The sequence below is a fragment of the Balaenoptera acutorostrata genome, chromosome 14 (genome assembly GCF_949987535.1).
Source record: "Balaenoptera acutorostrata chromosome 14, mBalAcu1.1, whole genome shotgun sequence".
NCBI lineage: Eukaryota > Metazoa > Chordata > Mammalia > Artiodactyla > Balaenopteridae > Balaenoptera > Balaenoptera acutorostrata.
Window position 1 is genome coordinate 73,485,426 of NC_080077.1, and position 14,557 is coordinate 73,499,982.

Below are 14,557 nucleotides of genomic sequence, written 5' to 3' on the forward strand. Positions count from 1 at the left end.
GTAAGCAGACTTATGATGTGTGACTGTCAAAAGTGAGAGATAAAGAAACTGAAGGAGAAAGAGAATGAGAAGTAGGAGAAAGTGGAGGAGGAGGGGAGAGGGAGAAGAAGAGGAAATAGGAAATATATATGTAGGGAATCCATTGCCTTTGGAAGTTGGAAAAGCATATTATCAAGTTCTTTGGGAATTCTTTTAAATTCTCAGGATTCCTTTGGGAAGTTCAACCCTCAAAGGCAGTAACTGCACACATAACTAGCATGCAACTAAAGAGCCATGTCTTTACTGTTATTTTCACTAATTGGCTGAATCAGTTACCTGAGCGTCTAGACTCAAAGCAAAAGTTTCCAGGTACTCCAGACATGACCAATCCAGTTCAGGTTGTGTATTGGAGTATTTCTTGAATACACACACACACACACACACACACACACACACACACACACACACAAACACAAACATTTTTCTATGTGGAAAATGACAGGTTCCCCAAACTATGCAGTTTCTGATTAAAAACCTGAGCAAAACTTGGAAGTACAAAAATTGACATAACCTCATCTCTCTAAATGCTTTCCTGACTATATTAATTTAAATCAAAGCCAGAAAAATAGCAGAATACATTATAAAAGAATTCTGTAAAACCTGAGCTTCATATTTTTAACTTGTGGGGAATAAAGTGGTTTTACTTAATTTAACCTGACTTTGTCCTTCCAGATGAACTGTGCAATATCTTTGGCAATTAGTTCTCAGATTAGGAAACCTGAATTTTTTCTCGCTTTTCCCATCTTTTTCTTTCTTTTCAAATAAGACTGTTTTGTGAGCCACATTTCAGGATAGACTAAGTTGCCTCTGGCGTGGGAGTTAGATAAACTAGGAATCCATTCAGATCTAAAGAGGTCTGCAGTGAATATTCAGTTTCATATGTTGGTGATACAGTATAGAGGACGATGCTCCTGGGCTTAATTCCCCTCAGTCCTTCTGTACCTTTCCAGCTCTCTCTGTCCTTCCTTTCCTGAGCAGAGAGAAGGCAGGGTCACAGTATGAAAACAAAGATGAGACAAGGCAGGGACCTGTGATAACTGTCTTTCTCCACCCTAATGGAGACATAGGACCCAGAGTTTGGTAAGCCAGACTGCATCAGTTAGCTGTAGAATCAGATCATTGTTTTGGCAAACTGAATCGCTTCAATTCCCGCCACCAATTTTGGAGAGTCAGCAACAGATGTCATGGCAAGTCTGACATTGCTATCAAGTTTAGCCCATTAGAACTGGTATCTGTATGGGGTTTTTATTTTTGTTTGCTTGTTTTTGATAGGCAGAGACTGAAATTTTTAAACTTAAAAATTAATATGATAAAGGACAACAAAGTATTTTGAGAGAAAAATGTGAGAAGACAAATGAAAAACTGTAATAAACCTGAGAAAAGGTAATTATTTGAACAAGACACTTCAAAGGTTGAAACACGCGTGGCTCAAGGATTTCCTTTTTTTCTTCAAAGAAATTTTGTTTTTCTTAATTCCCTTGACATTTGAATAAAATTCTCAAAGCCAAGAGGGACTTAGGGACAAAACCTGGAAAATTATGTGAAATGTGCATTCTGGCTGCTTGGAGGGATTTCATGGAAAAATTAAAAACATAACTCTTTTTTCAACATAATGATTTTTATTTAGTATGTTTCTATATTACTTTTCAATACAAATGAAAGTACGATTATGCTTTCTCTTTTCTTTGAGGTAATTGACAATTTTTAACACTTTCAGCTTGTGTCGAGGCTTATTTTATATTAAAGCTTACTTTATATAAACGTTTTAGAGGTTTTTAAAGGTTAAATCTTTCAAAGGTGTTCATTCTTACAAACAATATTGATGAGAAAAATAATTTTCACAAAATACAGTTAATCTCAGACTTCTTTTGAGCACTTGAGAAAAAAGCACAACTTTGTAATAGGCTTGACAAATTTTTATTATTTCTAGCCACTTTTCGGGTCTTATACAGCTGGTAGTATTTGTTCTTTCTAAACTCTTCCATCTAATTTTAGAAGAATTTTGATTTGGAATCCAAGGCACATTTCCTGAGGAAAGGATATCATTTTGAGTGACTTCACCTCACCACACCACACAGCCCCTCCATGTTTCAGCCTACACTTCCCTGGGTGACTTCCCTCTAGTGGGAGCCATGCCTTGGTCATTCTCATTACCCAGGGAACATCTTAAGTGGACTTCTCTTCAAGAAAATGTATACTTCTTCAAGTTTAAAGGAAAGCCAAATTCAAGGTTTCAAATTCTATTGTGATATTTCATTTTAAAAGATAAAACATGGTATTTCTTTGCTTTTAATGAGAAAAAAAGCATTTGAAAAAGTAAGTATATAACTAAAAGCAAGACAATTATAGCCACTTAAAAATACTAAACTACACATCTATAACCAACGGAATGTCCGCTGTACTTGTGTTTGTGGGTAGATTTTCATTTTTTAACTTGATTCTGCATTCCAAGTTGTTTTTAATACACTTGTATTACTTTTATGATGAAAAAACACCCATAAAGATTCAAATAAACATTAACCTAATGAGATAACTGTTAACACTTCCTTAAGTTTTTGCTATAATCTTTATTTTTTTTAACATCTTTATTGGAGTATAATTGCTTTACAATGGTATGTTAGTTTCTGCTTTATAACAAAGTGAATCAGTTATACGTATACATATATCCCCATATGCCCTCCCTCTTGCGTCTCCCTCCCATCCTCCATATCCCACCCCTCTAGGTGGTCACAAAGCACAGAGCTGATCTCCCCGTGCTATGCAGCTGCTTCCCACTAGCTATCTATTTTACATTTGGTAGTGTATATATGTCCATGCCACTCTCTCACTTTGTCCCAGCTTACCCTTCCCCCTCCCCATATCCTCAAGTCCATTCTCTAGTAGGTCTGCATCTTTATTCCCGTCTTGCCCCTAGGAGTTTTCGCTATAATCTTTTGTTCATAATTCAGATGCAGTAAACCATACCAATTTATACTAATGAATGTGAAAAACCCTTCTCTAAAGGTTTTCTGGGTATTCTTCAATTTAACTAAGACTTTTGAGGATAAAATCTTTATCTTACATAAACAGGAATACTAGCTTCTTAACATCATTGAGGAAAGGAAGAGCTGTACTTGGAAGTACAAGTCATCCCCGCTGCCTCCTAACCTTCTGTCACTGTTGGAAATATCAGAAGCAGCCCAGGAATTTTGCCCATTTCCCCCAGTGGTCTGCTCTAAGGGGTGGGGGATGAAATACAATATCCGTTATCCATGAGGATACAAGCTCCAGGACTGCTCTCACTAATGACCAGGCAAGAGCCTGACATCAGTAGATACCTTATAAATGTGTGTTGAATGAATGAATGACATGGAAGAAACATGCAGTATTTCATTTAGGGTTTTTGGTTTTTGTTTTGTTTGTTTGTTTTGTTTTGTTTTGTCTATCTGTGCCCATTACAAAATAAACCCTCTTAGGGGCAAGAACATGACCTTCTCAGTATCTAGTACAGTATTGGTACATAACTAATTTTAAGGAGTGTCCAAAATTCTTAAGTTGCAGGATAACACTATGCAAACAGGAAGTACAGTATAGTGGTTAAATGTTTAGACACAGGGGCCCAGCCTGCCTGGTTTCAAATCCAGCTCCACCCCATGAGCTGTGTAACTCTGGGGAAGGTGACATAACTTCTTTTTTAAAATAGAGATAGTAACAGCACCTACCATACATGGTAGTTGCAAGAATTAAATAAATTGAAACACCAAAAATGCTTAGAACAAACCAAGTGCATAGTGAGTATGATATGTGTCTCCTGTTTTATTAATTTTAACATTTAGCCTAGGTTTGAAGTCTTCTAACCAACTCTAGCCTCTAGGTTTTTTTAGTTCGTTTACTCAGAAAAACACAACTTCCTGTTTCTAAGGAGGGAGAAAAGCTTTTAAAAGTTATAAAAAGACTCAAAGCCTCTTGGACATCAAATAGCTCTTCCAAAACAACATTTTGATGAGTTAAGTGTAAAGGAATCAAAAACATACGGATTAAATTTCCTTTATAATACACATGGGCTTAAAATGAAGAGAAAAGTGCTTAGCAAAACACACTTTGGGTCTGTCAAACCCAAAACATTGAAAACCACTTCAAGACATTCTGCAGACCCACAGCAGAACGAGATCCCCTGCCATCCACATTTAAAATCCCCTCCTCTGGACTCCTGAGCTCCCAACTGGTCCACAGCTTGTCATCTCTTGATCCATCTTCTCAAAGGATAAACTTCCCCCGATTTATGAGAAAGTACGCTGCACCTCAGAAGCAGGACATAAGCAATTTATAGATTAGAAGGCACAAATAGGCCATCATTGGCAGATGATTTTCATTTCAATATTTTATTGAAGATCTCTACCGCATGTGAATGCAACGATATGTGTTGCATATGCGAAAACTAAGATGTAGCCAAACGTCTTGTAATTTTTCTTTTTGCAGCATAACCATGAGTAAAAGGTAATTTGGACATCTGAAAGTATTATTCAGGATGAAATAATATTCTAAAAATTGTTTTCTGCATACAAATAAGTTTTTCTAAGGTAATTTTCATGTTGAGAGTCTTGATTCCACTCTGCATGTTATCAGGATTGGAAAACATGCAATTGCCTGACCTGGACACTCTTTTCCTCGTGTATTAAGTCTATCAGGTGTGCTGTAGCTCTAATTTAAGAAAGTAAAAAAGTTTCAGGTTTTAGATTTCTTTTGAATAGTTTCCTACACTGAATCCCTTTACACGCTTTCATAGAGGAGCAAAGAAAAGCAGCCTGCAAAACGAACTGATATCCCGGAAAAGCATCCAGGAATACAAAAAAACCAATGTTAATATTAATGAGCTGGTCACATTTAAAGAAGCAATTTTTTTAATAACACAGGTAGTTATGATCATCTGTTATTTTTTCCTGCTAAGCCCTACTACACTGAGTCTTTCCTGTAGTAATCTGGATCCAATATCATAAGACTTTATGTATCAGTTAATAAGTCTCTTTGAAAATAAAATATTAAGGTAAAATAGAAAAGAAGTTAATGTTTCTGAAAATATCTTAAGTTGAGATTGGAGGGTGGCAAAACTAACTTAAAACATATTTCTCTATTTTGAAATGTATTACTTTAATTTTTTTCTTTTTTTGTTTCTTAATGATTTAAATAAAAAGATACTGGCCTTGAAAGTATGTTTCCCTGTTTAAGAAAAATGTGGGTGACCCCTTCCTTTAGGGACTGTTGGATTCTCTTTGAGTAGGAAGTTTACCACTAAAAGAGCTATCATCAGCACAAAACGTTGATTTGATATGCATATATATTGCCTCATTTTTAGAACTAATTAAAAATTTGATGACTAGAGACACTAGTTTGCATTTCATTCATTTTGTTGAAATATCACAGAAGAACTCAGTACAGGACCTATTATGATCTCCACCAATTCCCTATCCACTGCTCCAGTTTGCCTAAGAAATTTCTTTTTGATGAATTCATAACCAGATTTTCTGCAGACAGTTTATCTTGGCTCACTAGAGACTGGGAAGCACTTGATCAGTCATGGAAAGTGTTTCAGTTATAAAATACAAATAACCACTCTGAAAGTAAAATTTTATGATGACCATTGCACTTTATCTATATTTTGATTTGTTTTTTTAAATAAATTTATTTATTTTTGGCTGCGTTGGGTCTTCATTGCTGCGCGCAGGCTTTCCCTAGTTGTGGCAAGCGGGGGCTACTCTTCGTGTTGGTGCGCAGGCTTCTCATTACAGTGGCTTCTCTTGTTGCAGAGCACGGGCTCTAGGCATGCGGGCTTCAGTAGTTGTGGCACACGGGCTCAGTAGTTGTGGCTCGTGGGCTCTAGAGTGCAGGCTAAGTAGCTGTGGCGCACGGGCTTAGTTGCTCCGCGGCATGTGGGATCTTCCCGGACCAGGGCTCGAACCTGTGTCCCCTGCATTGGCAGGCGGATTCTTAACCACTGCGCCACCAGGGAAGCCTTGCATTTTGATTTCTTATAACCAAAAAGGATAACCTATCTCAGATATCTACAATTTTTGCCATAGTAAAACATGTCAAAATGTTCAAAAATTTCACCTTTAGACAGGAGAACCAGTCAAAATTAGTGAAAAGACTATATTATGGATTATTTTCAAGAATATGCATTTGAATTAATTTAAATTTTTTAAGAGACTCAAAATGATCTAATAAAGTTACCTTATACTTCAGTGATTAGTTTGTCTGTGTTTATTATTATTCATATGTAAATGAGAATTTCTGGATAACTAATAATGTATAATGCAAAATGAATAATTAACAAAGCAGGCTATTCTTTAATAGTATAAACATTTCCCAGAAATCTTGATTATGACATCAATCACTTAAGAAAGAAGTAAAAAAAAAAAATTCAGCCCAGCCAAAACCATCAAACCATCAAAAATATCAAATGAATGAAAATCAAATTAATGAAGATTTAGTACAACTAACATACATTATACAAAGGAAGTGACCCCAGGCGCTCACTACTTGACCTATTTCAAAACTCATGAACTGGATTGACTTTTAAAATCAACAGCTATAAGAACAACTGTGGTTTCTGACTACTTGTAGTCACTCAAATACGCAAGTATAATGGCTATTTGATCACATAGAGATATTAAAATAGCATAATAGCAGTCATCAAAATAAAGTCTGTAGGTCTGTCACATCTATTGAGAAATACTGTAATTAACCTCCTTTCTCTTATGGAAGCTAATGAAAAGGACTCTAGGTTCACTTATTCATCAAATATGTACTGAAGATCCAGTATATACTAGCCACTGAGGAATCTAAGAGAAATAAGATGTCATAGTTTAACCATAGGTTATAATTTATTTAAAATTAAGACTTAAAGCCTGAAAATATACAGAGTTGAAGGAGACCTCAGAGGTCATCTAATTCTAACCTCTCATTTTAATCCCCAGAGCAGTCAAAAGATTTGTCCAAATTAAGTGCCATTTGGTGTGTTTAAAAGTTAGAAAAGAATGATGCATAATTTATGCTCTTTTGACATATATGTAAAGTCTAGTGCATTAATTTATGTAGCAACCATTTATCACTTCACAGTCTCATAATTGTCTATGCCATTCTTTCGCTCAAAATAGGTTTGTTTGCTGTTTCCTTGAAGTAAAATCTCTGACTGAACATCCACTTTGCTAATTAATAGCTAATTAAATCAAGGCTATATGCTGATTCTTCTTAGGACCAGTTAATTTGGTTATGTGTCATGGTCTTAAATCTGACTAGGCATCTCATAAATACATTTGAAGTAATCTAGGCAAGACATCACAGCTAAATCAAACAAAATCCATTAGCCTTGCTAGAAGAACTACTCAGCCTAAATATCCTACTGAAAATGAATCTGTAGTAGAACATGGACCTTGTTGATAGCTATACAGAATTATTCCATGATTGTTCAAGGATCATTCAATTTTTTTTCTCTCTCTCTAATTATCTCCATATCAGCTTGCCCTGCAGCAGCAGCTAAAGTCCATTCTCTGCTCATGTTCAGCCTAGTATAACTATTTTGAAAAAGACATTATCTATGGTGACTAGAAGATCTTGTTAATCTTCTTCCAGAGAACCTCAGTTTCATTCAGATATTCATTACTCAGGCAGAGTGATCCTGTAAGCAGCTGAAAGATAAATCTGCATTAGTTTAAGTCAGTCATGGTTTCCCCATTCTCCTCCACAATGATGAGTGTGCCCATAGCTGTGTAAGAGGAAGTCTACAGGCATCTCTCTGGGAAAGGTTTCTATAGCTAGATGGTTAGCTGACCCCTAAAGTTTAATTTTCCCCTTTCATAGCAGGTTTCTATGACAGGTTTCTATGATAGACAGCTGACTATCCAGGCACCATATTTCCAATCCCCCTTTTCATACATGGAATTATGTGGTTAGTTCTAGCCAATGGAATGTGATCAGAAGATACTCACATATGCAGCCTGCATTCCCCACCAACTCTTCCCCATTCTGCAGCAACCTTGGATGTCATGTCTGAAGAAGGCAGCATCATATAACTCTCCAGTCTGAGGTTTGACCAGAAATATCTGCACTGGACTTTGCATGAGTGAGAAATATTATGTGAAGATACTTCTCTAAATCCTACTTCTTATTCAAGGAACAGAGACAAGATGTGGTACAGATGAAAGAGTGAATGTATCTAGTCTTCATCTACATATGCAAGCACTGTAGATGTTTTAGTCTGGATACTTTTTTACTCCAGGCTTTGGTTTCTTCATCAGTAAAATTACAGGGTTGGGACCAATGGTCTTTAAACGTTCTATAGGCATTACATTCTATGATCTAGGATGCCAGTGTATCAGTTATCCATTGCCACGATATTCATTAGTATTGAATATAATCTACTCCTATCCTTGTGAACTCTCAAAGGTGATGAGGCAGATCCTTTTTAGGACAGGGCTTTACAGTGAGCAAAAACTGCTGGAAGTGGAACAAAAATCAAGCAGGATGGGACAGTGGAGGCAAAGAAAAGAAAACATCCAGATAAGGTGCAGGAGAGAAAAAGAACCAAGAAATCTCAAAAACCAAGGCACCATATTTTTTAATACTATGTGAAAACAATAGAAGAGCATGCTCAGTAAAGTTAGAAAATCCATCTAAGCCAAGCCTCCTTCTGAAGCTCTGGAAAACTAATTCACATAAACTAAACTTCACAGAAAATTATGAAGGTCAAATCCCATGGTAAGTTACTGTAAGAAAAAAAAAGAGAAGAAGTAGAATCACAGTCCCATAAATAATTACCATATTCCAGAAACACGCTCAAAAAAAACAGATCAAAATTGTAATGTAGCATTTCAAAATGAGCTAAAAGACGTTAAGAAAATGATGGTACAAGACATGAACAACAGACCTAAATAAGAATTAGACAAATTTGGAAATGAGATGATATATTTAAAGAAAAGTTGAAAATAAAGGAAAAATATCATTTTAGAAATGAAGACTCACAAAATAGAAGGATCACAAAAGTAAATAAACCCAACAAAAAATGCCTTAAGAAATTGGTGAAAAGACTGAAACATTTGAAAATCAAAAGTAAGTGAAGAGAGAGGAGGGAATGGAGAGTTACTGTTGAATGGGCAGAGTGTTTTAGTTTGGAAGATGAAAAAGTTCTGGAGGTGGATAGCGGTGATGGTTGCACAACATTGTGAATGTGCTTAATGCCACTGGGTTGTTCACTTAAAAATGGTTAAATGGTATATTTTACCTTGTGTATATTTTACCTCAATTTATAAAAATAAATGAAGAAAGAGGTTGAAAAATAAAAGGGAAAAAGAAAAAGTGACAAATATTATTGATAGTCAAAAAGTTTCTGAAAAAGAAAAAAGACAAGAAAATAAACATAACACTATGATTCAAGAAAACTTTCCTGAAACTGAAAAAAAAAAAATTGGAGCAACATGTTAGGAGAACGCACGTACCTGAGAATATTGACTCAGAACGACCAATGTCTACACATAATTTAGTAAAACCAATGGGCTTTTGAAAACAGAAAAAATCCTTTTTGCATCTATGCTGAAATAGCACATGATTTATAAGGGGAAATAAAGAGACTTTTTGACAGAAGCATATAATACCAGGAAAAAAATGAAGAACACATTGAAGACACTCAAGGGAAGAGAATGTAAAATGTATAAAGACCATTGACAAATTGCTGTCAACATGTAGGAACTCAGGGAATTTCATTCCCATAGGTCTTCCCTTTAGAATTTATGAGAGAGTGAGCTTCAGACAGTTAAAAGGATTAGAAGGACATGGACGTAAGGACTAGGGTTGAACACTAAATATGTCATTACTTACAGAACTAAAATTGAATGAGAAAGTTGTTCTAGATGGTAAAGAGTATATGAGCTGATAATACAGATAAAACAATCATGAAAAAGGTAGGGGAAGAATAGGGCGAGAAGATGGAAACAAACCTAACTGCTTTCAGTAGTCATGACGGTGATCTCAACAGAAGCTTTGTTATTCTGAGACTGTCCATGTGTAACATGGAATAAAGGAAGTGAGTAATTCTGGGACATTCTAATTTGATCATCCCCTAAGTCCTTGAGAACTAAGATTCTCATTATAGACAGAAGAAAATACAGATGGAATATAGACAAGGTAAAGGACAAACCCTGTAGTCCTGTGTTTGAATTGGAAATATTAGAGTGAATTCTCTGAAAAAGCCTAGAAACAATGATAAGCCTAGTTCCACTGAGTGATCCTAAAGCATACATCCTATTAAAAAACTATTCCTTTTAAAAAATACCTGTGCTTCTTGGAGAAATGGCTGATTCTAAGTCAGGAGCAAGAAATATACAAGATGACCTGAAATATCTTGACATACCAGAGAGCAAGGAAAGACCATTCTATAATGTCAGAAGACTTTGGAGCCAACTTGAAAGAAGCTCCAATTGGCCAAAAACAGGACAAAGAATATCAAGAAGGATAAAAATAATAATCAGTAGAAACCCAACCAATATATTTATATTTTGTAATGATATTTAAGATAATCTAATTAGTCATCTGCACAGAATAACAGAGAACTGCTTCATTATCTTGAAAATTGGGTAAATAAAAAAAGTATCATATGCTTATGCTTCCACTCCTATCTGAATTGGGTAGCCAATTAGTAGATGAGAGAAAGCATCTCCTTATAAAATTATGCCAACTAATAAATGAAAAAGAAGTGATAGAATTAAGTATTACATTTTTTGCAACCTCAATGAATTAATATACCTAAACTTTGAACATCAACTGCTATAAACATTACAAAAGAGCAAAAATCAAACATAATGAACCTCTTGATGGAAACCATAGTATTGTCAAAGAGACTGAACCTGAGTCTAATTGTCTGGATCCAGCTGCCAATCTGCAGGAAATACAAAGGACAGAAGAGCATGTTGAACTGTACTATGAGTATGCAGTCAGCAAAATCCGGACTGTTGACTCTAGACAGGTCAAATGCTCTGGGTTCTTCACAGATATATTGTAAGAGGAAGAAAGAAATGGTTGAGGAACCTATAGATTAAAAGAGGCATAAAAGAGGGGTAGGGGAGAGAAAGATTGGGAGTTTGGGATTAGCAGAGGCAAACTATTATGTATAGAATGGATAAACAACAAGGTCCTACTGTATAGCACAGGGAACTATATTCAATATCCTGTGACAAACCACAATGGAAAAGAAGATGAAAAAGAATATATGTGTGTGTGTGTGTGTGTGTGTGTGTGTATGTGTGTGTATGTAACTGAGTCGCTTCGCTGTACTGAAGAAATTAACACAACATTGTAAATCAACTATACGTCAATAAAATTTAAATAAAGAGGCATAAAAGATGTATCAAGTTTTATAAAATGGGCAAGGCTGAACTAAAGATGCTCACTTGGGTGATAAAACTATAAAGAAATACAAGGAAGTGCTTACTATACAAAACAGGATTGTGGTTACTTTTGCAGGGAGGAAAGTGCTGTGATTGGAACATGTTCCTGGAGGTATATCTGGAAAGGATGCTGTATTAGTCAGGATTCTCTAGAGAAACAGAACCAGTAGGATATATAGAGAGACAGAGATAGAGCTAGAGATAAAGATGGAGATGGAGATAGAGATAAAGATATAGGTATATAAGTTCATGCAATTCTGGAGTCTGAGAAGTCACACGATCTGATCTGTGGTCTTAAGCTGGAGACGCAGGAGAGCTGATGGTGTAAATCCCAGTCTGAGGGTCGGGAGAACATACAATATGTCCCAGCTCAACAGTGAGGCAGGAGCAAAGGGTCAAGTACCTCCTTTCTCCACTTTTTGTTCTATTCACACCCTCAATGGATTGGATGGTGCTCACCCACATTGAAGAGGGCAATCTACCTTACTGAGTCCACAGATTCAAATGTAATCTTGTCTGGAAACATCCTCATAGACATGCCCAGAAAGCAATGTTTAATCTGGGCATTCTGTGGCCTGTCAAGTTAACACATAAAATTAGCCATCACAACTGGCAATATTCTATTTCTTAAAATGAGTGTTGTTTCAAGGCTGTTGCCTTATAATAATTTCCTAAACTATACATTTTTGTGTATGTGCTTTTCTGTACCTGTGTTTTATCTTACAATAAAAGGTAATAAATCAAATAAAATACAAGCATATCCCATATCAAATATAATTTATATACCTATATGAAAGATACATTGTGTAGGCAAGAATATTTTTTAAATGAATCATTTTTTAAATGTTCCAACCTGCTGTGCAGAGCCCAGGATTCTTAATATAATAGAGAAAGTGTTATTAATAGTGTAGCCTCTTTTTTTTTTTTATTTTATTTTTGGCCATGCCACATGGCTTGTGGGATCTTAGTTCCCCGACCAGGGATGGAACCCGTGACCCCTGCAGTGGAAGTGCGGAGTCCTAAGGACCACCAGTGAATTCCCAATAGTGTAGCCTCTTTAAACATAGGCAGTATCTCAAACATCTTTTATGTTATCCCGTGGGCCTAGAACAATGGTGAGAATCTAACAGGTACCATTTACTGAGAGATCACAGTGTTGTCGGCCCTATGCCAACTGCTCTACGTGCATTAGCTCATTTAATCCTCCTACAACCTTAAAAATAGTGGTTGTAATTAAAGAATATTCCAGATAAGGAAACTGAGGCTTAGAGAGGTAAAGTCCCACGCCTAAGTTCCTCCGACTTTAAGTGGCACAGCTGGAATTGGAACCCCTATAATCTAGAGCAGGTTCTACCTCCGAAGTCAATGTTCAACAAATACTTGTCTAATTGAATTTTTTTCAGTGAAAAACATTTTGTCCACCTACTTTCTGTTCACTGCATCACACTAGACACACAAAAAATCAGATAATTATATTTGCATTGGACTTGAAAACGTTATACCAAATTTATGTAAATAATATATTATATCAAGTTAATGAAACACAATGTATCAAACAACATTTGGTAATTTTTACTGTCAAGATGAATCTTTGACTCAGGTGATCTTCATAATTTTAACTGCTCATTTAGGTAAATATAGGAAGTCAATACTGTATAGAAAAAATAGATAATTATTTTTATCAAATTAGTAAGCATGAACTTTTTGAGTGGGGGCATCTTAAAAAGTTGTTCTTGGGCTTCCCTGGTGGAGCAGTGGTTAAGAGTCCACGTGCCACTGCAGGGAACACGGGTTCAAGCCCTGGTCCGGGAAGATCCCACATGCCGCGGAGCAACTAAGCCCGTGCGCCACAACTACTGAGCCTGTGCTCTAGAGCCCGCGAGCCACAACTACCGAGCCTGCAAGTCACAACTACTGAGCCCGTGTGCCACAGCTACTGAAGCCCGTGCACCTACAGCCCATACCCCGCAACAAGAGAAGCCATCACAATGAGAAGCCCACGCACCACAGCAAAGAGTAGCCCCCGCTCATCACAACTAGAGAAAGCCCACGCACAGCAACGAAGACCCAATGCAGCCCAAAATAAATAAATAAAATAAAATAAATTTATTTAAAAAAAAGAGTTGTTCTACTCAAAACAGCATTTATATCATCCAGTTTAACCTTAGGTGTTCTAAGAACAATTCATATAGACTAGATTATTGGATAATGAACTATCCAGAAGAATGAAGACTCTCAAAATACCCTTATGTGCAGTTGTTTGAGGATAAGGAAAGTTCACAGTATTACTGGGAAAGGTAACCCAAGGAATTATGAATGTGAATACCTGAACTAACCTCCTCAATTAATAATTTTCTGGTGCTTTATTAAGAGAGGGAGCTATAAGAAAAATTCCACTCAAATAAGAGCCACAGTGGGAATTATGAGTTGACTGTTCAATATCTCAATTTCAGTAAGATGAATGATTTTAATAAAATTGTATATGGAATACTGCATTCTAGAACCTCACTATTTTTAAGGATACTTTTACATTATGCAATTAAACTTTGGAATCTATTATACATAAATATCAAATGGTCTTTATTTCACTGTGAGGTAGTTATGGTCACATTCTATATTTGCTATTACAAATATTATTACTAACCTCATTAGAAACCATTTGCTTCCTGTTATTATCATTTGTATTGGGTTATACCCAGTAATATTTTGTGTGTTTTGTTACTGTTGTTATTTCCAGATTCTGGATCAGTTTAAAAATTCACTTACCCTATGATATCAATCTACCACCCTGTGACACGTTTTTCTTTCCTCCTTTCCTTCTACCTGTCTTCCTTTCTTTCTGTCATCCATCGATCAAATAATTATTAACTGCCTATAGTATACCAAACCCTATGCTAGACGAACACAACATGATTCTGCCTTCACGTATCTTAACATAGAGGGGATACAACAAATACACAGGTGAATATCACAAAATGTGATATTTGCAAAGTAGAAATAAACTCTGGATGGTTTGGGAGCATAAGGAAGAAGCGTTGAGCTCAGCCTGGTAGGGGAGGTGGAGAGTGGCACACTTCTTTGAACATAACCACCCTCAACAATGA